The 24,592-nt window shown below is 42.8% G+C and overlaps 1 protein-coding gene across 1 annotated transcript in view; it reads right to left on the reverse strand.

Moving 5' to 3' along the window:
• The window catches only part of iglon5 (IgLON family member 5), a gene marked incomplete at both ends in the record, with an annotated part of 93,081 nt that overhangs the window by 15,783 nt on the left and 52,706 nt on the right, over window positions 1-24,592 (reverse strand). The window lies entirely within an intron of this gene.

Here is a 24,592-nt window from a genome sequence, read left to right on the forward strand (position 1 = left end):
TACTGAGTGCCATTAGTTGAAGAGGAGATTCAAACTTGGCATCTGTGAGATGTGTTTCACTCAGGTGGGAAAAACACTTTAAAGTAGTTTGAAGTAATTTTTTGTGAACTTGCTTGGACTGCAAACAAAGATAACCAAAGACCTTATATGCTGGCAGTTATATTGCTTACTGCGACGGACTGCTCCCCGGTAAGACACCTGGCTCGGTCCATCTGGACTCTGCCAAATCACAGCATGACACCAGATACCTCAGCTTGTGTCTCCCCTCCATCTCCAACAATCTCTTTCTCCCTCTGCCTGCAAAATGACCTCAATATCTCCAGTAGGCCTTTGCTGTGTTCTAGCCTTGAGGTTTAATAAATGGTGACTTTATGAAATGAAGCCGGTGCAGTGAGTAGCTTAGAAGCACCTCAAGGTTTGTTGAATAACCGCACAAGGACATGTTAAGCATGCCGATTAGGAAACCCGGGAAGAGATGCGACCCAAAATGAAGGCAATGCAGCACTACAGCTTTGAATTAAAAAAGGGTCTTTGTGGAATCATGGTTTGATTACAAAGAGTAATTGGAGAGGCTTCAGAATTATGATGCACTTCGTGGATTCCTAATCAAAAGGTTTTCAAACCGCAGAGCTGAAAGACCTGAGAACTGCCAACTTCTCTAAATATGAATTAATCATCTTTCAAATAAAGACAAATTATGCCTTTTCTGCGTGTTTGCGAATGCAGCGCTGTTTGGCATATTTCTGTGGCTATTTCACAGTAAATATAGGTTACATTGTGTATTCATATATTCATGTGTGTGTGTGTGTGTGTGTGTGTGTGTGCACCGGTGCATGGTGTTGCTCAGCAGTTACTGTAGCTGTCTGCTGCTCATTTGTGTGAATGTGTGCGTTTTGTTTGCTGACATACCGGTGGAGAACAAGAAAGGAGGACAAACTAATGACGCCTCAAAAGAAAAGTGGCCCTGAAAATCTCCTGCTAAAAGCTGTAATCGCATTAATGGGTGCTGCCGCTGCCACTGCTGCCGCGCTATCTAGGCCGGCCAAGGATCCCAGAACTGGCTGCATCTTTCTCTCTGAAAGCCTGGGGGGGAGGGGCTTGGCACATTGGCCATTGTGCCCAATGTTGAAAAACTGTCACAAGCTTTCGTTCATCTCTGGCTTTTATTACAGAGTAATGTTTCATCGCTGTGCTAATGCTTCCTGTCTTAGACTCAGACAGTCCTCAGCTCAAGCGCTCAGCTGTTCCCTTTCAAGTGCTCTGTACTCTACACACAAGACTTTATTTAGGTTAATTCAATTCAGTTCCAGGGCTTGGGGCTTGGAGACGGGTGTGACACGCTGTCATAAACACACACTACCCCACATTCGCAATCGCAGACACACACGTAGAGAAAAGGCGCTCTCTCTATCACATAATGTAACCAGTGGGACACGCGTGTGACGCACACATTTTGATTGAATGCATACGCTGGATGCTCCAAACAACACTGCGAAGGTTACAAACCAGTGGGGAGCAATTCCCATTTCCCTACTCAATTCCCATCTTCACAGCTCGATTGGCACCTCGCATTCTAAAACCTGTATCACCCCGCCTTCACTTCCACACGCTGCACAACACGATAACCAGGCCAACACATTCGGCCCATATTTCCTCTCGCACACTGCGTCACAGGACAAATCACAGGACGTGTTAACTTACGCAAACCTACGCAAACACACTCATCGACGCGACAGACGAGCTGTAATGGAGGTTGGTCTGAGTTCATTGTGACAACGATCGAAGCAAAGATCCAGGAGACAAACGCACACGGATATCTAGCATTCACTCTCCCTGCTTTATGCACACTGTAAACGTTTTCTGACCCCCCTCACTTACTCTGAATGCTCCGTGTGCAATCAAAGCTTTGAGCTTGGCACAGACGCAACAGAAAAACTGTTACGGATACCAACAGCTTGTGTAGAACACATACACAGGACCAGGATCTGTATTTGAGAAATGGGAGACCAGCTCTGTCCTGAGAGAGAAGTTGGCGTTCATCCTCCTCTTTTTTTTCTCCACCGTGCTTGCAAAGCATTGCGAGATATATCAATATTTGCTTGACAGCAAAACTACTTTGTTTTGGCACCTATAGAAAAGCTAAAGCAGACCACAATGCGTACAACGCAAGGCCTCAGGAAAACTGTGGACTGAATATAAACTGGCTGCAGACTATAGTAAGGTCGATGACCATAAATTCAAACAATCATGAAAACATGCACACATATGGGGTTTATGATTGCTGTGGCTCCACTCTTGAAATTCTCTTGAGAAACAAAGACTTGCAAAATACTTATTACCCCCAAAATGTATGTGCAAAACAATAACTCACTTGGGTGTCTTACAGTTAAACAAGACTAAAATAGCAGCACTGCCAGACTGTACTTGCCAAAGTATGTTTTCTACTATTTTGACGACGAAATGTGTTATTGTTTGACAGCATCATCTGACACTTTCTTTAGGTAGATGAAATTCTGAATATATGATGCATTCCCTAATCTGTTACACCTGTTTTCAATCTCCATGCTTTCCAGCCCAAAATGTAGGAGTGCAGGACTTTGTCTGAAGAGTATCGCACATTGGTAATTCTTGTTGTTCAAAATTGGCCACAGCAATCAAATCAAATCAAATACTATAACGGTTATTGCTTCGACAGATAAATTAATCTAAAGTGTGCATCTGCGGCGCCTCATTAATAGGACAGTGGGAGTGTTGGGTGTAAACATCATCTGGCTGAATGACAGCATGTGTTGCAAACCCTTTGATGTAATCCACATGATTTATCCCTTTTTCAGGAAATCATTTCAAATGTTGCCGTCCGAACACAGCGGACATGATCAAACAGAACAATAATGAGTCCAGAGTGCATCCAGCAGGCTGTTGCTTGGCCAAAACAGAATCGTCAGACAATACTACAATCACTCCCAATTCCTGGGCCACTTTTGGCTTTATTGATCTCTATCTCAAATTCAGCTTTTTTGTCTCTGCTCCCTCCCGGGGCTCAGCATGCAGGCTGATGAACTGCACCCACCAGGAGGATTCAGGAGTCTCGCCCATTGACACTCTAGAAACGAGGCTGTGCTTGCCAACAGGGAAGCTTAAACCACCGACTACCCTGCAGACTCTAAATGCGGAAACACAAACACAATGGGAATTCCAAAAGAAAGCTTTTTGTCTTCAATGCTTTGGTACCCTACTTTACTAAAACAAAAATGGATTTGTTTAGGAGAGAGACAAATCCCGAGCCTATATAAACCACGAGTGAGCAGAGTATGACTAGAGAAATGATAAATAACCGTGTAAGAACAGTATTGCTGGTGAATACTGCAGTGGCCCCCTGGTGTTGGGGAGAACTCAGGCATATTAAATCTCCCTGCTCACTATTGTCTACAGTCCGCCATGGCTACCCGTATCTCTTGTCCTTGCTATGACCTGCTGTTTTGGCACACAAAAGGAAGCCCCGTCTCCATACCATACATGCGCGCGCATACACACACACACACACACACACACACACACACACACACAGACACACACTTGTATTCTGTCCAAATGACCCCCTGCAGCCTTTGTCTGCACACAACATTGAGCCTCTGGGCTAGATTTGTCTGGCGTTTTTAAGAGAATAACATTTTATGGACATGCCTGAGGGATTACACACAGGAAAATACTGTGCTAGTAGACCATTACTTTACCGGTACGGGAAGTGTTTCGTCAATCAGTTCAGCCGTTTCACTGCAAAAGCAAAAATCTGTTTTACTCATCTGTGGATAACACTTTATCTACTGCTGGACCCTAGGTAACCATTCATAAAACTCTCTCCACTTGTGGTTCAGTGTTATAGTCTCTGTGCTCTCTCGCATTGTGTTTTTTTGCAGGAACGCAAGGCTGCTTGCTCAGTACCCATGAGATATCTATTACGTGATCTGTATTCTCTTGACTTTTACATGTGCCTGTTTGTAATTGCACTTGCTACTGGCAGACACTTATGAGTAGAGCTCTATAGAGCTGTACAACTTTAGCCTGCGTAGTCCTTGCAAGGCGGTCTTTGTGCTGTTCATCTATTTTGCATTGCCCTTGACGATCGAATACACACAGAGAGGAGGCAAAGCCACTTCTGAAAGCATGATTGGCGTCAAGACGGATAACAGCGGAGGCTATAATGACACCCGTAACAATAATCCGTTTTAACGGAGACTGCCGTGGTTTTGAAATTGAAAGGAGAAGGAGAGCGGCACAGCGCAAGGTTGGAAGGGAGCGGTGGAAATAGATAACCAGGGTGAGGTGAGGTCCTGAAAACAAACGGCAATCGAGAACGAGGCGAAGCTGTAGTAGAATATGGAACTACAGGATGTTGCGTAGCAGCAAGAGGTAGTTATACAGTTGTAGCGGTGTGAGGTGATAATAGCAGTATTGGTGTTAGTAGTAGTAGCAGAGAGAGGGGGAGCAATGAAGTGGCATCAATATTAAGAGGGGAGGACAGTGCGAGGACACAGTCAGTAACGCTGGGGCATAGTGCAAAGCAAAGGAAAGACACACCCGCATAATTAACATCGGCATGCTGCAGCCAATTAAATATTTACAGAGGCACTTCCCTCCGACACCTTGATGATGAACAGAGGCAGCCCAAGGATTATCAGATGCTGGGAGCCTCAGGCAGGAGACAAGGGGTTGGGGGTGTGGGATTAAACATTAACCGGCACAGATATCCCTTTCTCTTCCTCGTCTGATCCCATTAACTCTGGACGGCCCAAATCCAACCTCGTGTCCACCTCTCTGGAGCCTCATCTTCCTGCCCTCCTCCTCTCCCCCTCTCATTCAGCCCCTATACTCTGCTGATGAAAATCCCTGACTCCCCTCCTGGCTCCTTCCACCCTCAGCACCACCTGTCAGGGACAGAGCAACGGGAGAGCGAGGAGTGAGAAACCACCTGGGCGCCACGCTCTCAGAACCAGCACAACAAGATGGATATACAGGTCGCCTGCTTTCCACGACTGCTGGTGAAGCAAAATGGATGTCAGCAGGATCCCAACTTGACAGGAAATCTAAGAAATGTCGGAGAAGTCACGGTGAATGAATTGTTTTGAATCTGTTTGGTAAAGTCATTTTTCCACCCTCTCAGACCACGGATGTTTTTTTTTGTTTTTTTCCTCTGTTGGAGGAATGTGGTGGAATGACGAAAAAGGAGCGTTTACGTGATCCGTGGCTCTGGTGAGCTCGTACCGACTCGTCAAGAGGATCGATTACACACTTTGCTGCTCGTCACTCAAGGTCATACATATATCTAGCTGCTCTTCTTTGCCCCCCATTCACCAACCATTCTGACACGCGTACAACTGCTAACACCGCTTGATCTCAGAAGCATGTCAAAACCATCAGCATTTACAGAGAAGCATCACCCTCGGGTGTCTGACTTGGCCTGTACCAAAGATGTGACATCTGCCCCTTTTTTTTTCTTTTTTTATTGTAGACATGCTGAATCCACAATTCTGCCTCTGGTCGCTCTGCCCATCCATCCCTCCCTCCCTCCCTCCCACCCAGCATCTCCTCCACTCCCTCCCTCCTTCTCACTAATCCCTCTTCACACATCAATCAATAGAGCACTGCAGAGAGCACAGAGCCATACAGTACTCAATGCAGCAGTTGTACAACTTCAATGGGCAGCCACAGATCTTTACCATTGAATCAAGCGTGGCTGGGGAGAAAAGCCGAGCGTGCTAAAACCAGGGACGAGCCCCACTCCGCGTTCTTTTACCCCCCATTTTCCTTGGACGGACGCCTAAACCTCTTAGCACTCTTGAAATCAATACAGTAGTTAAACTGTTACTTCCTTTTCCAGTGAGTACATACACACGCTGTCCTTACACAAAGCCCTGCAGACCGCCCTAAATACACCCCGTGCACTGGTAGTTTGACAGATTTGTGGGCAAGTGCTGTCACTGTTTTAAAAGAGAACCTTTAAATACTGATTCACCCCCAAGTAGCTCTGCATCTAGCATCCTCTGACAATAACACACATTTTAAGCATCGAAAGTAACTTAACAGCAGCATGGGGCCTTCACTTCAATGATGCTGAGTAAATCTGAGTTCACATATTAATGTCTACATTTTAATGTTATGTTATAGCGAAAGCAGTGTACGAAATATGGAGGGTTGCCCTTGAATGACACTTCCGTTAAAGCCTCAACAAGAAATTGTTGGGTGGTCTCTGCATGGACAAAAACTAATTCACTTGCAATTGCCTCTAAAAGTGTCTTTCAAAATATTACTCTGTCCAGTTCAATTATTCACAAATGTGAATAAAGACAAATATTACTGTGGTGTTTCCACTTTCTTCCATGGGTGACGCTGTTGCAAATGGCCCGCGATGCAAGTGTTTTGTAGTTTGGAAAACCCTAACCTCATATTACCCGAAAAGCAGTGGATGAAATTAAGCTGCTTCATCATCATGATTACACAAAAAGATACGAACTATTAGCTGTGACTGAATTGTAACAGACTGAATGAGGGGGAAACTTGTACAGCGAGAGACGTGAGAGTCCTGTGTGGATTCTGTTGCAGGGTATAGATATTGTGGAGTTGTGTAGTTATGAGCCTTGTTGATGTGTGTTTGAAAGTGTGTATAGTAGTAGTTGATTGTCTTGACTTGCAACCATGAAATCTTGGAGGCATTTATTGCTTATAGAGTCTGTGTAAGAGTTCAGTAATACTGGAGCTCTATGTAAGGGGGACAGCATGATTGACATTGGTATTTCGCACATTTAGTAAAAACATACAGTTACGGTACAGTGGATGGAAAGGCTGAAATATTAGTGTCATTGTCAGTTTAACGTTCACATTCATGTCTATTGTACTGGATATTATGTGTTATATTAAAGTTACTCTTGAGGGTTCTTACAAGAAATTGTTATATACATGATTATGTTTATGTAGTGGCTCGTCCCAAATGCATTTTGTATATCCTTGAGGTCTAACAAACGTGTTGATTTAATTTCCTTCCACAGGGAACTTTTGCAAAGATGTTTTGTTTACATATGTGTCTGAATGCCGTCAATTTTCTCCCTGCCTGCTTTTTATGGATCGAACGTTTCTTGGTGCCAAACCGCCACTGACGTTACATAATCGGCAGGAGTGTGTATTGGGTTCATATGTGTGTGTGTGTGTGTACTAGAAAACAACAAGATACAAACACAGCTGGGACCTGCTCTTCAAATCATTTCTCCATATTGCCATGTCCAATTAGACATTGCGTTTTGGTTCAAATATACGTAGTTCAAAAATGACAGTTGTGCCGACAATATGCTGTTACCACAAATGGGCCTATCAGCTAGTTTGCTTACGTTTATGTAAGTAAGTAAGATTTATTTATAAAGTGCTTTTTACAGACATAAGTCAAAATGCTTAACGGGCAGAATTAGAGACATAAAAAAACACAATGTGACCATATAACGGCCAATAATTTACATACACACTGAAAAAGCTAAATTAAAACATGGTTTAAAAGCAGGCCGAGGACATGAGTTTTTAGTCAAATGCCAGTCTAAACAGGTGTGTCTTGAGCCGATTCTGGAATGAATTCACAGAATCTGTGAAACACGGGTGCAGGCAGAGCATTCCACAACCTTGGTGCTACTGCCTCAAAAGCTCGGTCACCACGGGTCTTAAGGCGAGAGCACAGGCGGGTGAATAAGGGTGAAGTAAATCAGTAGCATATGTAGGAGCCTGGCCGTGTGGTGCTCTGTAAGTGAGAGTGAGAATTTTGAAATGGATCCTAAATGCTACAGGGAGCCAGTGGAGAGATCGGAGTACGGGGGTGATGTGAGATGTCGATTTGTCCTCGTGAGTAATCTGGCGGCAGCATTTTGATTTACCTGCAAACGGTTAAGAGCAGATACACTGAGTGATGAGAAAAGTGTGTTACAGTAGTCGATGCGTGAAGAGATAAATGTGTGTATGATCATCTCTAGGTCAGGTGTTGATACTACAGATCTCAGTTTACTGATATTTCTTAGGTGGAAGAAACATGATCTGGACAACATGGATGGATCAAAAATAACCCCTAGATTGCGCAGGTTGCAATGAGCAGCAGAGGAGAGTGGACCAATACTCTGCTTGATCGTAGGGACAAAGTCATCTGGAGCAATAATTAGAACCTCCGTCTTATTGTCGTTAAGTTGTGGGCAGTTTTCTGCCGTCCAGTCTCTAATAGCATTTACACAGTCCAGGAGCCTAGTTAATGCGAAAGCCTCATTGGGTTTGAATGATAGATGGAGTTGGATATCATCTGCATATAAATGATAGGCAACATTAGAACTTTTTATAAATCGGTCCCAAAGTAACAAATATAGAGAAAATAACAGAGGCCCCAGAACCGAATACACATAGTGTATTCAGCAGCTTTATACATCCTACAAATTAAAAATAATAAGTCAACTAAGTCTAAAAATAGCAACAACCCTCAACATGGACTTTGTCACTCTTAATACTACGTCTCCTGACTTTCTGACAGAAAGCCCTCAAGCAGATTCCTCCCATGTCCAAAGACAGCCTGGAAGACTTTTGGGTCTTACAAACACCACAGGTTTAAAAATGAGACGGGGATATAATTTACACGTAAACGGCATGAAGTGTTTTTAATTGTTTTTAAAAAATGGTTGACGAGTAATACTTGTCCAAGGAGTGGACGTCCCAGTGCGGCCATCTGATCAGAACCACAACCAAATCAAATGTCAATCAAATTTTGGTGTATTTAGAAAAGAAAAAAAGAAGACGCATGCATTTGATCAATATTCTCTGGTTAGTAGGAGTGTTTTTTAACTGGACTATTATTGGATGTGGAAACGTCACCATCTGGCCGCCCATCTCATAACCACGTTGCAGTTTTTGGCGTCCGACCGAGACCATTTTTGGCCAGGGACATGATAAACATGACATATGGCAATATGCAAAAAACTAGTCTAAATTACAATAAATGACACCAAAGTGTTTGATCCAACATGCTGGACAACATCATTTATCAGTTGTCTGTTTCAAATCGCTTTTGCACAAATTAAATACTTTTCTGGCGTTGGCTGAAACAACCGATTCTGTCATTTTTCTAAATAAATAAAACCGTGTAATTAAACTGTGAATACATTCTGGTGTGCCATATTTTTAGTGGTCATAGGAGCTCTTTCAGATGCTGTGAGACTGAACAAATATTTCCAGCCATGCGGTTAAGCTTCCAGCACAGTGGCGAGGCTTACCCTATAGTTTACACTCGAGCCTCTAAGAGGCTACAATAAAAACAGCAATTACTGGGCGATAGTGACAGGAGACAAAGGAGTGTAATAGCATGGGAGCAGTTATTTCGATAGGACCATTGGCTCTAAAGTGGAGTCAAAAAGAATGAGGCATCAAAAAGTCAGTTGAGTGTTGGGCAGTATGTGTGTGAAATGGATGACCAGGCAATGCAAGCTGCCAATGGCCGTTCATGACACACTTGAAAAGTAGGACTAATGGGAAAAAACAAACTTTGAGGGCTTGAGAATTACTGCCGCTGTTGTTAATCTGGACATTCATTTACAATGAAAAAGCTGAAATCATGCAATTTCCTTTTAAAGACAAAACACAATGTGCTGAAAATGCATTCAGTGAATTTTGAACAAAATCGCGATTGTGGGGCTGAATAAAAGATCTCATTTAGCTTTTGTTTGGATGTTTTTTTTGCATGCATGCATAAGCTTTTACGGCACCACCACTGACTTAGCTTATTAATTCCCCCCCCCCCCCCCCCCCCCCCACAATTCATTTCATACTGATGACATATTTCTGTGGAAATGTGCAAAATATGTAATATACTCAAACAGAGTAATAAGACCAGTTAATTGTGATGACTGAATGAGGGGCAATTTGCCGCTGTCTGAAGCCGCCGTGATAATGAGCAATCTAAAATAAGTCGTTCTTTGTCTGTGCCTTTTGCAAACAGCAAAACAAAAGGGAACAACATTTTGGCTTCAGGGGAGCAGGAACATTTTCATATCAACACACTCCATCTCAATAAATGCAGACAGTGTAGTGCTGGAACGTGGCAGGTTTCAAGTGCACCTGGGTTACATCTCAGCATGTGGGCATCTATGTGTGTTATGTCCTGGCATGTGTGTGCGAGTGAACATTTTTAAAGTGTGTGTGTGTGTGTGTGTGTGTAGGACCATCTCAGCATGCATGTGTGTTTGCTTATGCGTGTGGGTGGACTGATGTGGTGTTCTGGGCAGCTTGTCCAGGGGTCTCGCTACCTGCACCACAGGTGGGGTTGGTGAGAGAGAGGATGAAAGGAGGAGGTCCAGGCAGGGAGGGAAGGATGGGGGAAGCAGGATGCAGGCAAAGAGAGGCAACAAAGTTGGAGGCAGAAGAGGGGCGGTGAGGGCCAGTGCCCAGGAGTAAGGTGCTGTCAGGATAATTCACAGCAGCAGTACTTGCTGCGAAGAACAAAACAGAATTACCTGAGGGAACAGAAATCCGCTAACACCTGCTTAGGAGGGAGCTCCTGAGGGACGGAATGGGAGAAAGGGGGGAATAAAGGAGGGAGGCATGGTGCAGTGCATTGGGAAGCTGGCGAGTACAGATGAAGTAAGCATCAGTGTGTGTGTGTGTGTGTGTGAGAGAGGGTCAATGAATGTGCATTTGTGTATTTGCAAGCTTGTGTAAATCCGTTTGCTGCGTGCGTGTTTATGAATCTGTGTGTGGTTCAGTGTTTTTCATGCACGTGTTTGCATACTTCCGTCTGTTTGTGTGCAGTTGGATTCTGCCTGGCTGTGCCCACAGCCATCCTTACAGCTGTGGATGGGCTTCATTTGCATTAGGAATCGCGGCAGCTCTTGCCATTGTTGCTCCACTGCTGTGACTCGGCACCGCTAGCTCCTGCGTGCATAGCCGCCGTGCCAGTTATGTTTGGCTACAGCTGGGCTGGAGAGCTTGTGGCAGACATTCAAACCGCCACCACCAACACCACCACCGCCACCAAGCTCGGGCCTAGGACTGTAGGTTGGAGGGAGTTTGGAGGGGGCTGTTCCTTTTGTGAGCTACCTGGTCCGCTAGGAGTGCACTCTTCTCAAACATGTCTCCTTTTCTCTGTCTCTCTACGTCCCTGTCTCACACCAGATGGAGGGCAGATGACACCCCGGCTAGCTTTCGGCGCCACCGGCGTGCTTGTCACTGCTCAATTGCAGGCAAGCCCCTTCCCATTCTGTGTGATGGTCTTGCTCACATGCTCCCCGGTTGCTCTCTTCATCTTGTTGAGTTAAAATTATACCCCGACTTTGAACACCAGTCTCCCTCCCTTTTCACCCTCCAACCCCTTCTTTCCGCCTGGGTGATGACATGCTTTCGGTATTACTTTGGAGAGAGGCCGGTGTATTAAAAAGCAATCGATAGAAAGCCCATTTAATCTTTGCAGCTGAGCAGAACTGAGAGGGGTCTCTTGTATGACATGCAGGAAAAAAAACACTGAGAATGAAGAAAACAAAGATGAGACGAAAGTTAAAAGGTGAATTAAAGTGTCATAGTCTGTTTGAGGAGGAAACAAGCATGCAGCCAGGTACTTGGGGCGAAGCTAAGCTGTGTGTTTATGTCAGCCCTGATGGACTGAGCCACTGATGAATCTGCTGGCTCATCTTACTGATAAAGCTGTTTTACCAAAGCCTGAGGCCATTGAGGAAATCAGTGGCATAACTAAAGCTGTGATAGGAGTAATGTGTAATTAAATACAATGCCACTAGCTAATTTGCTTTTCATTTATCACTACACATCAGTTTCTCTGCTGTTTTCCTCTTGTGTTTTCACGCAGAAAGGGTTGTATAACTCATATTGTGTGGGGTTATTAATCTTTCAGCGCACTGTTACAAACATAAACACATTTCTAAGTCACCATAACTTATTAAGGGTCCGTCTCCTCGGAGCTGTTTGAGTTGGATTAATGCTCCTTCATGTGGAGCACTGAAAATGATCTCTGGCTCCCCCTCTCCCTCCTGTGAGAATGAGCTGCAAAAATGTGATTGTGCCACAAGCACACACAAGCATGTGAAGACTGCGGACGTTCTTTATGCATTGGCATATACCCACACCAAAATATACAAGCAGACATTCTATACACATACATTCCCACTTGAAAAAAACCTGGAGAATCTTTTGAATTTCAAGCATCTCACAAGCCAAACCTTTTTGATTGTGGGCCATACACAGACAAATATAAGAAGTCATGGGCCAAACAACAGTGAAATACGTAGTTTCCAACCAGTTACACTGCAAGAAATGTGGGTTTCATAGCGTGTTCTAACGTTCTACTCTTTGATCCCCTTGACTTCTGTGATCACTCGCTATCTTTCATCTTTTCTGTTGCGCCATGTTTATCCAATCCCCTGAGGTAAATGTTTTTCATCCACGAGTAATCAATTAAGGTCAAGTAGTTGTAAATAATGCCAGCAATATCGAGTGTTGAAACTAAGAAGTGCAATGAACATACAGTGCATTATATTACAAATATGCACAAGCCATATTGTAGTTTCTTCCTAAAACTTAACCGCAGGCCGTGGTGTGGCCACCCAAGCTTTACAGCATGCAATACTCTACGGAAACAAACGGGCATCAAGACGTAGCCATCAGACATGAATTGAAATAATAATAATAATAATAATAAAACAAGCACAGCTGCCAGGATGTATTGCAAATGCCAAAGACTAAGAACATATGAATGGGCATTGCAATGAATCTTGCTCAAGTGAAAGCTTTTTCTGTGCTGTAAGAAATATTTCCCCCTAAAACACTACAAAATGAACAGAACCTTTAAGTGTAAAAAGCTGCATGCTAATGTAGCAAAGCGGTTGTCATATAGCCTCAGTCAGTTTACAGTAGTGTGAATCACACGGATAAAACCATCAGACAGCTTCCTTAATTGACATGTCATTCATTATTACTATTCAGCAAGTGAGCAAGTGCATGTGTCGTAGCAAGATTGCTTTTTAGCACATCATTTCGAACCTTTTTACGAGCGCTCTCATTATCTTTACTCACGCCGTACTTCATTTGCAAATGACCCGGCAAAACATTAGCCAGATGTTGATTCCTTACATTTGCACAAGAGTCTGGAGTAAAAGATTGAAATCAACTCCCCCCGAGATATAAGTTAACCTCCAGCAAGACTTTATTGCTCAATACATTCAGAACCTGATTGAAAAAAACATTTTAAATAAAAAGAAGATGGAGAAGATTGGGTGAATATTTTCATGGAAAAATCCTACCTCGGATCCTCTCACACTGTTACGTAAGTTATCATCGATCTGTGATGTTCAATGTGTTCCAGGAGTTATTTTGTGGTAATGTAATTAACTCTGTACCCGCTTTGCCGCAATCTGCCTCATCCACATTTATTAAAGCTAGAGATTTCATGTGGTTCTTGTAAATGATTATTCAAAATATAATATGTCCTTGAAACTTAACATTTTTTTTTAAACCTGCTTTGCATTTTGTTCTATTTAGACTACTGTGAGCTGAGTAATTGGTATCTTAGTCAAGGCTACACTGAATTTCTCCCTTTAATTTTGGTTGGCCTTGGTGCATATTGGTGAGTCCTGGAGAAAAACTGTCTCTGATTAACTAAAAACTAAACTCCACTTAAGTTAATACTATTTCCCCAATAAACTACATAAAATACCGTAATATATATTTTTACATATCTAAGTAAAGTGCCACAACATGAGAATATGCTATAGTGCAGGCTGTTTTCTGCAGCCTATTTATTTTTATCACATTGTGAGATTGCATTTTGATTATTTTCCACTAAATATTGGCCGAGTGGTGCAATCAATGTTAGTGGAGGGGGATATAGATTCTGGCATGTTAAATTGGCATTAAACATTTATTTTATTTTTGTGTATGATCACATCCCCTATATGTCTGCATGAGGAAAAGACGAGTCAAAAGTGAAATATTGCTCTACTTGATGAATTTAATAAAAACATATTTTATTATATATGCGAATGCAATGATTATGTTACGTTTTTTTTGCTCTAGATGTTATTTTAGCAGCTGCAGGAAATAGTGTAACATGGTTCATAGTCTATTTAGGCAGACTGTGACCCCCCCCCCCGATTTCCCCACAAATCGCATCATGTTTAACAGCATTAAAAATGTATTCTCCTTGAGGAGGAGGATGATCTAAGAAGCTGACAGGAAGAGGAAGCAATAACAAATGGAGAACACTCTAAGTGGCAGCTCATTGGTGTTTTTTCATACATTTTCTGACCTAAAATGACATTTTACCTTCTGCAGTTGTTTTCATCAGGGGGATTTTTATTCAGTTTAAATCCTGTACACACTGAGCTGGACACATTGTCAGAATCAAATTCGATGTTTTTCTCACTCTGCTTTCTCCTTACTTCTCTCGATAGCTGTAACAGTTTGCATAATTCTTTAACATTGTGTGCATGTCTGTCATTCTTTGTTGTTGCCATAGGGTACACAGTGTATGTTTGCATACAACGTTGTGAGCTTGCATGCAAAATAAATCTGAGGACTGATAATACAGTTAGAGCTAAACCTCTCCCCCCCGAACACATTTATCCAATAGCAGCCTAGCAAATAACACTCCGGCGTAAGTTCAGCCAGGAAGGCTATACTCTTGTGTGCTCGCTTGTAGTTTATTTGTCATACATCTGCCATTCACTCCTCACGCATGCGTAATTTCCTTGCGGTCGTTGTTCGGGGCTGTCAATCTTGATATCAGCTGGTGTCTTCTATCCAATAGCACAATGAAACAATGACATCGTTGCCTATCATCTTGCTGCTGTCTCTTTTTAAATAGGATTGTCTCTCTACCTTCAGTATGTTCATACTGCTGTTAAGCGGCCCTCCACCTCCCAATCGTCGCAGATTCATCAGCTTCATCAGCTTCATCATTCTATCAGCCTCTTCACCACCAGTGTCTGGACTCCACGGGGGGATTTATGTTGCTGGTGCTGAGGGCACACGCCCCTCCATTACAAATCTCCCTGTAGAGTCCAAGCGCCAAAGACTCTGTCATCACATATCATCTGTTAGTAATAAACTATCTGTTCTTCATCCGACTTGTCTCTGATGATTGAACTGTATTTCTCCACATTGTGATTCAGTGTGCATGGGGATGCAGTAAGAACTGGATGTTTTCAGATTTTAGCGTAACGTTAGCAGCTGTCAACGTCTGCCAAGCACGTCTGTCAGTTGTCGTCTCTTGTTGCATAAAATGGAAAAACATATTTAAATACATGGGAAAAATACCAGAAGTATGTAAGCTAAGCAGCCAAATTGGCTTTTATTAGAATGAAATAACCATCTGATTGTATTTTTGGTTGTAGCTTAGCCGCAGTCTTTTAGCACCGTGAGAGTGAAATTAAGTGCATAGTTAAGAACCCGTTAAGATTAGTCGGCCGGAGACAGCATTTGAAATCAATGGACACATTTTTAAAATAACTTCAACTTTTTAGAAACATCTGCCAGCGTTATTGGAAAGCTTGACAGGTGTAGCAACCGTAAATACCCTCATCTCTTTACTCTTTCCAAATACTTTCCTCATCCTAACCCAACCGCTTTGCTTTCCCTTTGCCGTCTTTGTTCAACCCCTTTTCCTCCTCTCTTCTATACACCTCCCTGCATTCTTATCTTCTCACCTGCTCGCTCATCTCCTCTCCACTGCAACGCCACAGCTGATCGTCTACACTCTCTAATTCAGCAGCTTATCTGGGCATGCAAGTTCCACAAAGCTCCATGATCCCTGTCACCTCGCAGCCATCATGGGGAATCATGAGTCAGTGCTGCGGATAGATGACGGTGTGAGAGCCGGTTGGGGGGGGATAAAGGAAAGTGGGAGGTTGAGACGGTGACAGAAAGAGAGGTGGAGGAGGAGGAAGAGCAGCCCGGGGAATGCTGAGGAAGACACAGAACGATATGGAGCGAGGGAAAAGCAATGAAGTGCAGAAAAGAGGGGAAAGATAATAAAAAAATGAGAAGTATGAAATAAAATAATGGAAATGAAAGCGAGAAAATAGGTATCCTATAGAATGGGCAGCATAAACTAAACGCTTGGGCTTCCTGTCACAAATCATCACTGCAGATTGTGTCAGCTAAAGCAGATATGCCATGGAGTAATTCCAAACAGAAGCAGGAGAGAAACAAAGCAGATGTGGATAATGGTTATAAATTAAAAAGAATATGGAGAGAGTGGGAGACGAAGCTCCCCAGATAAAGACAGAGACAGACAGAGTGTCGTCGTTAGAGATTTAGTACAGACGTGTCACACAAATCCTGATCTTTAGTCTTGACAGGCACAAAGAACATCTCGCTGCCATACAGAGGCCCCCCCCGTTAGTCCTCCTCATCGCCTCCCCCTCTTCGGCTCCCCATCTCCACAAGCTTCTCTCTCTGTTGTCACTTCCTCATTTCTCGCCTCATTTCTCCATTTGCTTCACTCCATTCCTCCCGCTTTTTTTCCCTCTTTTGCTCTGGATCATCTCTCACTTCTCTCGTTTGCTCAGTTCACCTCAACCTTCTCGACTTAATTGTCATGCTCTGAGTCCGTCTCTTTCCCTCTCGTCTCTGCTCTGCATTCTTTTGAGAGCGATGTTTCAATCAAACGCATCAAAAGTCCGTTTCCGCTGCCCTCTCGGTCCCCTCTGTTCCCTCCCTGTCTCCCGTTGTGTCACTCTCCTGGTGGATTCTCCCTTGTCTCTCTCCACTAATGAATTTTGGGCACTTTGCAGCCACAGATGGTGCAGCAGGCGGCCGCTGGCGGCAGGGCCCTGGCTTAACAAAGAGGGAAAGGGAGAGAAAGAGAGTGCTGCAGCGATAAACCGTCTGCCATTACCTCTTTTAAAAAGGATGATAGAAACCAACACGTCGCTGCATACAGTATGCCCACAACTAAACCCCACTTCCTAGTTGCATGGAGATACTGAAATACGCACTTCAGCCAGAGAGTGAGCACACTGACCACTTACTCTCTTTTAATGTACTTTCTCCTTTTGCTCTTTTCTCCACCGCCCATCTTTCTGGCTAATTGTAAAACCTTGTTTCTTTCTGGCAAGCTTGTAACATCGTTCCCTGCAAGGGAGCCTTCGGGCAAAAAACAACAACCCTGAAGTCCTACTTCTTTTCACCCAGCAGCACCACTCCCTTTCCTTCTTCTTCTTCTTATTTTTTATTCCACTCGCACAACTTGCTGGATTCAATGCTTATTTCATTCTGCCCTTGGTCTTTGAGAGTCTAAAAAAGCATCAGAGTGGGTAAATGAACCAGTAATGGAAGTTTGCTCACTAAGATGACGGCGGAAGCGGGGTTTAGAACAATTACCTCGTCAATAAAAAAACATCCAAGGTCTCCATGAAAATCTTAAGCATTATTCTTGTCTATTGCAGCTTGAATCTTATTTTTGTGGTGTGATGAATTTTCTCTTACCAAGGTTATTGCTGACAACTGCAAACACATCAACATGTAACATACCATACATACAGTATGTATGGTATGTTAAGTGTTGATATATATATACACACTATATTATCATACACAACTCAAACAACATCATGAAGGACTGCAAGTCGACACGGCTTCATTTTAAGGGATCAGAATGTCAAAATGTTTGGAGCCACTTACATCAAATTTAAGATCCAAACTAGATTATTTGGAGGTACAAGTAATTGTTTGCATGCCCAAATTTACATTTGATGTGATTCGGTGAGCTCACTTTGCCATTTCCAGATTTAAAAATCTCAGTGCTTAACTTGAGTACAGTGTTAATACTGACAGGAAAGAGGGTGAACAAACTAAACAAAATGGGCTCCATAAACATAAATGATCCTTTAAGACGCATCCCCTTTAGCCTGCTGCTGCCCTGATAGCTTTACCGTAGCCCAACCCTCAGCTCTAACATCATACTGAGAATACTGTATACAAGGACATCAGAGAGTAAACTGTGTTCACTCAGTGTATGTTGTGTGGGCGTCCATATATGGTCAGCACATCCTGAGGTAACACTGAATGATTTATGAATTCTGGAAGATTCAACAAGCTCAAATAGTACCGCTCTAGACTATTCTATGGTAACCTCTATAGGGAGCTATGTATAGCACCAATGGGTGCACAGGTTAATTGTGTTAACTCAAGGGCGTCCCAGCTGTGGTGCACTGGAGAGTTCTACTAAGATACATTTTAAGGCCAAGCAAGCCTTCCCCTAAAAGCTTTCCTTCTATTCTCCCCTTTTCTCTCCCTTACCCTCCCTTTTTCTCATGCCTCTGTCCTCTCTGCAAACAAACCGCCTAGTCATCATCATCATCATCTCCCTTGACAATGCTGGTTGCTTTCGGTGCCCCAGGTGAAAGCTGTTCTCCCACGCAGAGGTCAGAAGTTCAAGTCCTCTGTCTACTAAAACTTTTTGGGAAAGTAGGCAGCATCACCTTGCTGTGCTTTTGTACTCTTGACATGTTAGACAAAGCACATGTGATAAAAAAGGAGGGCAAAAAAAATATGCTGGACTCAGGATGTTCAGGGACTCAACTGAGTATTGAGGCAGACTTGAAGTTACATCTGTTCCCCCTGGTGTTACATGGTTTTCTGTGAGGAACTTTCACTTAAAAAAAATCTCACAGCTTTTCTGGAGGTGTAATGGCTGTCACATGCTGAAACACTGACAAACATGTTATATAAAAATGTATTTAATTCATTTTTAATAACTGTCTCGCATGTTTTTTCAGAGCATGTCTTGAGCTGCTTGCTTTTAATCAAACTGAGCAGTGGGCGATATGAATATGTAATATTATATCATGGTAGTGATATATTATGTGTTAAAGTACATTATCGAAAACTGTGTTAAGTTTAAGATAACAAACTAGCTAACAAAATTAATTTACATAGCCCTTTTTAAAACATGAGTTACAAGAGACAGAAGTCAGGAAATGAGAACAAATACAGTGTATGATCTACAAAATGACAACAAAACAACGAATGGGCTTCAAGATGGTTTTAAAAGACGTGCACCAATGTGGCTCCTCTGAGACTAAATAATAGAAATAAGAGATGGTAATGTCTGTTTCACTAAATGACAAAGAAATCATAGCAATCAAATTAAACAAATTATTTAACTTTTCGATTAATCAATCAATCAATAAATAATTTAGTCGGAAAATAAAGGAAAATGGCGATCACAATTTCCGTTGCCGGTCTTTAAACCAGTGCAAAAACCCAACAATATTCCATTTACATCGATAGGAAGCGAAGAAAAGAAGTAAATCCCAACATTTGAAAAACTAAATGAGTAAAACGGTCAATTGACCCTTCGCTAACCGCGCCCCCTCTGCTTCTCCCTGAAGCTGTCAGGGTTACCATGGTGCCCACACTGTCACTAAATGCACTCACTGAATAAATATTATGTAATTCTTTTGAAAAACAGAAAAGAATATGCATTTGAAGGATATATTCAGGATGTCAAACTCACTTAGCAGCAACATCAGGTTAAAAAGCTAAAGATAGAAGCCTATAGATCACAGTATAAAAGTGAACCACAACATTATCACTCTGTCAAGACAGATGACAAGGAACAACACTGTTCCTGCAAAGCGGGGTATAGGTCTTTATTCACTGTTTCAATCATTAAAAAGCAAAAGCAGCATGTGTATGCGTTCAGCAGCTCAGCATATAGATAGTTAATGATGTGCTAACATACTCTGCTAATGTTAGCTTTGAATTCCACAAAACCAGCCTGAAAATAAAGACAATCTGAAACAATTGCATGAGAGTCTATGGAGCAGAGCCGGCTAGTTATTGAACCGTGGCCGATGCTATGCTATACTATGCTATGATTGGTCAGTCTGAGTCCGAGAGGGGACTTTAGCGAAGGGTCATTTATAAAAGTAGACGAGCTCACCGATTTCAAAAGCTCCAAATGGACAAGCAGTAGTTTTAAAGAAATAGCTACCTTGGTTAAAAAAAACAAAAAAACACAGCATCTCTAACCAGTTGACATATCGCCTCAGGATATCTGTCTTCATATCGCCCAACTCTAAACTGAACTTAATTACTGCTTCATCCAATCATGAGAGCAGATGATGACTGTATCATCTCCTCTCTTGCCCATACTCAACACTCCTCCCTCACTCATACAGACCTTGTCCCTCCTTCTATCTCCTTCCCAGAGGAATAAACAAACCACAAAACAAGTTTGCTGCAACTTTTTTTTTCTTCTTTTTTTCCACAATTCATCTCTCATCATTGCGTCTCCCTCTGTCGTTTTCTCATTCTCCATCATTCCCTGAGGTAGGCGGCGGTACGGGGGAAACTGACAGCCATCATTGCATCGTTTGTCGACTCGGCTGCTAATCTGCATGGCGTTAATAATTGATTGAAGCCTGCAACCACAGATCTATGATGGACTCTCTCCCCCTCCATCTCTCTCCCTCATTCGTTCCATCTTTTCTCCTCCGCCTCTCAATATACTCCCACTTCACTTCCCCCATGCTATCAAAAAGCATTTTTCGAGCATTTTTCTTCATTCTCTCTCTTGATGAATCTACTGAACCATCCTAATTCTTTTTTTCTTTCTCATACATACACAAACACACTCTGTGCCCTCCTCTCTGTCTCTCGCTGTGGAACCTCTACATCTCTGTTTCAGCTTTTCATCCACCTGTTCAGGTTTTCAGATGAGCCTTTTCAAGTCGTTCAGCTGTCTCCGTCTTGTGAGGTGGCTTTATGTATCCCTTTTTCAACAAACAGCATCTGAACAATGCTGTGTCAATGCCTCGCCACCTGTCCTACCTTAGGCAGCAGCACTTTGGACACGGACACACACACACACACACATATATCACATTTTTTTACTTGACAACATAATCCTGCCATGCTGCTGTCTGTGATTTATGAGACCCAGTTAAAAGGATGTGAGGGTTCTCTCTTGCCTTCACCTCTCTCTCTTTTCTTATATCCTCACCTGTGTGTGTGTGTGTGTGTGTGTGTGTGTGTGTGTGTGTGTGTGTGTGTGTGTTGTGAAGGAGGGGGGGCATCTATATAAGGCGCAGGGCGAATCAAGTCACTTGTGTCCCCCTGTGATTTCTAACCACAAGCTCTTGCACCAAAGCACTGCAGTGCTCATCCTTCACCTGCCAAGTATGCATACAGACGCACATACTATACACACCAACATAAAGGATGCATGTACACTTGAAAAAAAACACACACAAGCACCTACACCCAAACAGAAACATGTAATAATACACATCTATACCCACCCACACAGACACACACACACACACACACACGGCTGGCCTTGTATACAAACGCTGGTATTTATGTATTTGTGTCTGGATTACCAACCAGCCAACATAAGTGCCCTCGGTTCATTGTGTAGCAACTAGTTTGTGGATAAATTGCATATAAAGTGGATTGTGAATATGCACAATTTGAGTCTCGTATCATCAGAAATGCCATGGGCCTTAAGGTAGGCTGACCATATTTTCATGTGTTCAATTCATACGTGTGATCCATTGTTTGTTTTTGTATTGGGTTCGATAATAATAAGTGTGAGAGAACATGATAAATGTCTAAGCCTTGAAAACGAGTACTAAATAGTATAATCTAATTTTTATTTTAATTCTGTTGAAAACCAGGACAATTTAGTGGTGAGCATGTTTTACAGATATTTGTCCTCAGGACACAAACTGGGAAAATCCCGGACTAGCCAGGATGTCTGGTTACCGTACCTTTTTAAAGGAGCTATAGAGCTGCCATATCTCAATCGTATTTCTTATTTCTAAGGCTAGGTATTGGACCCCCGTACTTTTTGTATACCTACCTTAATGTGTCCATATTAACATTTTCTCTACTACACTACAACTCAGAGGCAAATATCGTGCTTTTTGCTCCACTGCATTTATTTCAGAACGTTAATTACTTGTTACTTTGCAGGTTAAGATCAATAAAACGATGATGTGTTGTTATAGGTTAAGATAAGATAAGCCTTTATTGATCCCCTGGGAGAAATTCACAAGATACCATGCAGTATATAAAGTAATTATAACTGACCCGCCTAAACCACCTGCAACATTAAAGTGATGTCAATCAATAATGCATTTAATAGGATGATAACCATTAATACATTAATCTGAAATGGACCATTTTGGTTATTTAAGTTTTTTACTTCTGTACTTTTACTTATGTAAAATCTTGAATGCAAAGTATTTCTACACTTTGGTATTGCTACTTGTACTTAAAGTAAAAGCACGTATTCAAACACAGTTTGTATACCAACAAGTATCAAAAAAACACTCACAACAGCACTGCTATCAGAGAGCGTTAAAGCCGAGCCAGAACTAAATGCAAATATTTGTGTTTGTGTCAAATTACAAACTAATTGACATAAAACAAACCTGAGGCAGTATAGTATTCTACCAGAGCATAGTACTGGGTTACAGCATCTCTATTCTGTTATGTGCACTGTACCTGATGGATATTTAAAGGCAACAGGTTGCATACATAACGGGAGGTCGTAACGAGGGCTGAATACCTATCCTGGGGCCCCCCTGCAGGGTAATACAGCCCTAGCTTAGCATTTTCCTTTGGAAACAACATACATGTTTTTGCTGCTGCGGTATTTCACGGCTGCACAATCAATCTCACCCTTTCATATAGAGATACACTCAACACATATATGTTTGCTGCACTCGCACACACATTTCTACCCTGCAGACACATAAATTCATAATAATGTCTTAAGGCAGCCATCCACAGCAACATAAACCCATTTAGAGGAATCTAAGCAGCAGGAGACACCGTGATGTGTGCGCGCGCGTGCGTGTGTGTGTGTGTGTGTGTTGGGCATAAGGGCTTGGCTGGGGCCGGGGCTTTGGCGGCAGCCAATCTGCCCAAGCTGTTAGTCACGACGCTGTGACACCCCCAGCTCCCAGGCACTGCACGGGCCATTAAGGAGCAGCAGCACAGCCGGAGGATGACCTCACACACACCCACACATGAGCACACTGGCACACATCAGCACACAAACACAAAATATTGTGTTTGTTGTATCCATCTCTCAGTCCCCTTTACCCACACGTGCTTCCTTCCACAGGGGGAGCTGGCATGGCATGAGCCAGCCAAATGAGAATCATCTATTCAATTTACTAAATTAAATCCAAAGCCCCCGACGGCCTGGGAGACTCAGGAGGAGGCTAATTGAGAGGATGGGATCCTCGCAGGAACCCCAGTGTTGATCTAAATCCTGACCCTTGCCACTGCATGTTACTGAGGCCAAGCAAGACAGCATGGGGACAGGGCCCAAGATAAGATCTCCAGAGTCAAAGCGAGAAGGGTCAGAGCTGTATGAATCAATGAGAGAAGTGGATTAGAGTTGATTTCTGCTTCCGTGGACTCAACTTTGAACCTAAGGTAGGGTAGCAACAGGATAGATAATCGTGAATAGTTGGTTGGGCAATATCTTTCCATTTAGACCCCCAGAGAGTGGCTGTTTACTGTGGCAAGGGAATAAAGGCATTTTTATGAACCCTTTTTTGGACTTTAATTGCGCTGATCTATAGGTGCAATAAAAGAAGCTGCAAAATAATCAGTGTTCCAGGGAGTGTTGAGTGGTTTCTTGGCCACCAAAGTGAGATGCTCCCCATCCGGAGGGGAAAGTTGTTTCTGTTAAGGGCGGTGAAGGAGTAGGGGAACAAGTTAAAGGGCTTTTAATTAAATTTGAATCAAGAGATAATAACCCCTTTCCCAAACTGGTTACGAAGAAGAATTGGATAGACCAGAGTAGAAGGAGAAAAAGGGAGCCCCATGATGGATTAGATGTTTAAACCAGTAAGAAAGCCCACCACTTGTTAAAATAGAATTGATCAGTTGATCCTCGATGTAGCTGCCAGATCGTAAAAAAGATGAAGCCGCTATAAAGGTGAACTTCTTCCACCCGGCTTGGCCCTACTCATCTGTGGATAATCTCTCGGGGAAACCTGTTGCTTTAACAACAGTTCAGCGTGAGACAGATCTTTGTAAGTATATTTCTGCTCTGAAAATTGAATCCAATTATTGTTGTAGTTTTTTTTGGAACTCTGACATTATTGTTAATAATGCCACCACCTTCTGTACAGCCAACACCTTAAATTGGCAACCAACAATGACCCGACCTTTAAGCAAAGCCCATTGCTCAATACGACTTTATTACTTTATTGACTTGACTGGCCTAGCAATGCCAGTGCTGCACAGTAGACATTTCATCCTGAATGTCAGACTGCTGATGTCATAGTTGCTGGACCCATCTTCATGAAACCATAGAGCCATGTAATCATCTCAACTCCCCCTTGCTTCGCTCCACTCTCTGCTCTTTATGAGTAGGTGGGACGGGCCGGACGTATTCTGGCCCGCAGCCTGAACCCAACATTACATTCTCCTCACTGATGTGCAGCAATATAATAATCACCACCGGTAATCACATTATTACATTGACGGCAGCATCTGTGTGACTTAAAGAGGAGCGTTGACAAGCTGCGAGCTGGATGTGGCATTG

The sequence above is a fragment of the Pholis gunnellus genome (genome assembly GCF_910591455.1).
Source record: "Pholis gunnellus genome assembly, chromosome: 8".
NCBI lineage: Eukaryota > Metazoa > Chordata > Actinopteri > Perciformes > Pholidae > Pholis > Pholis gunnellus.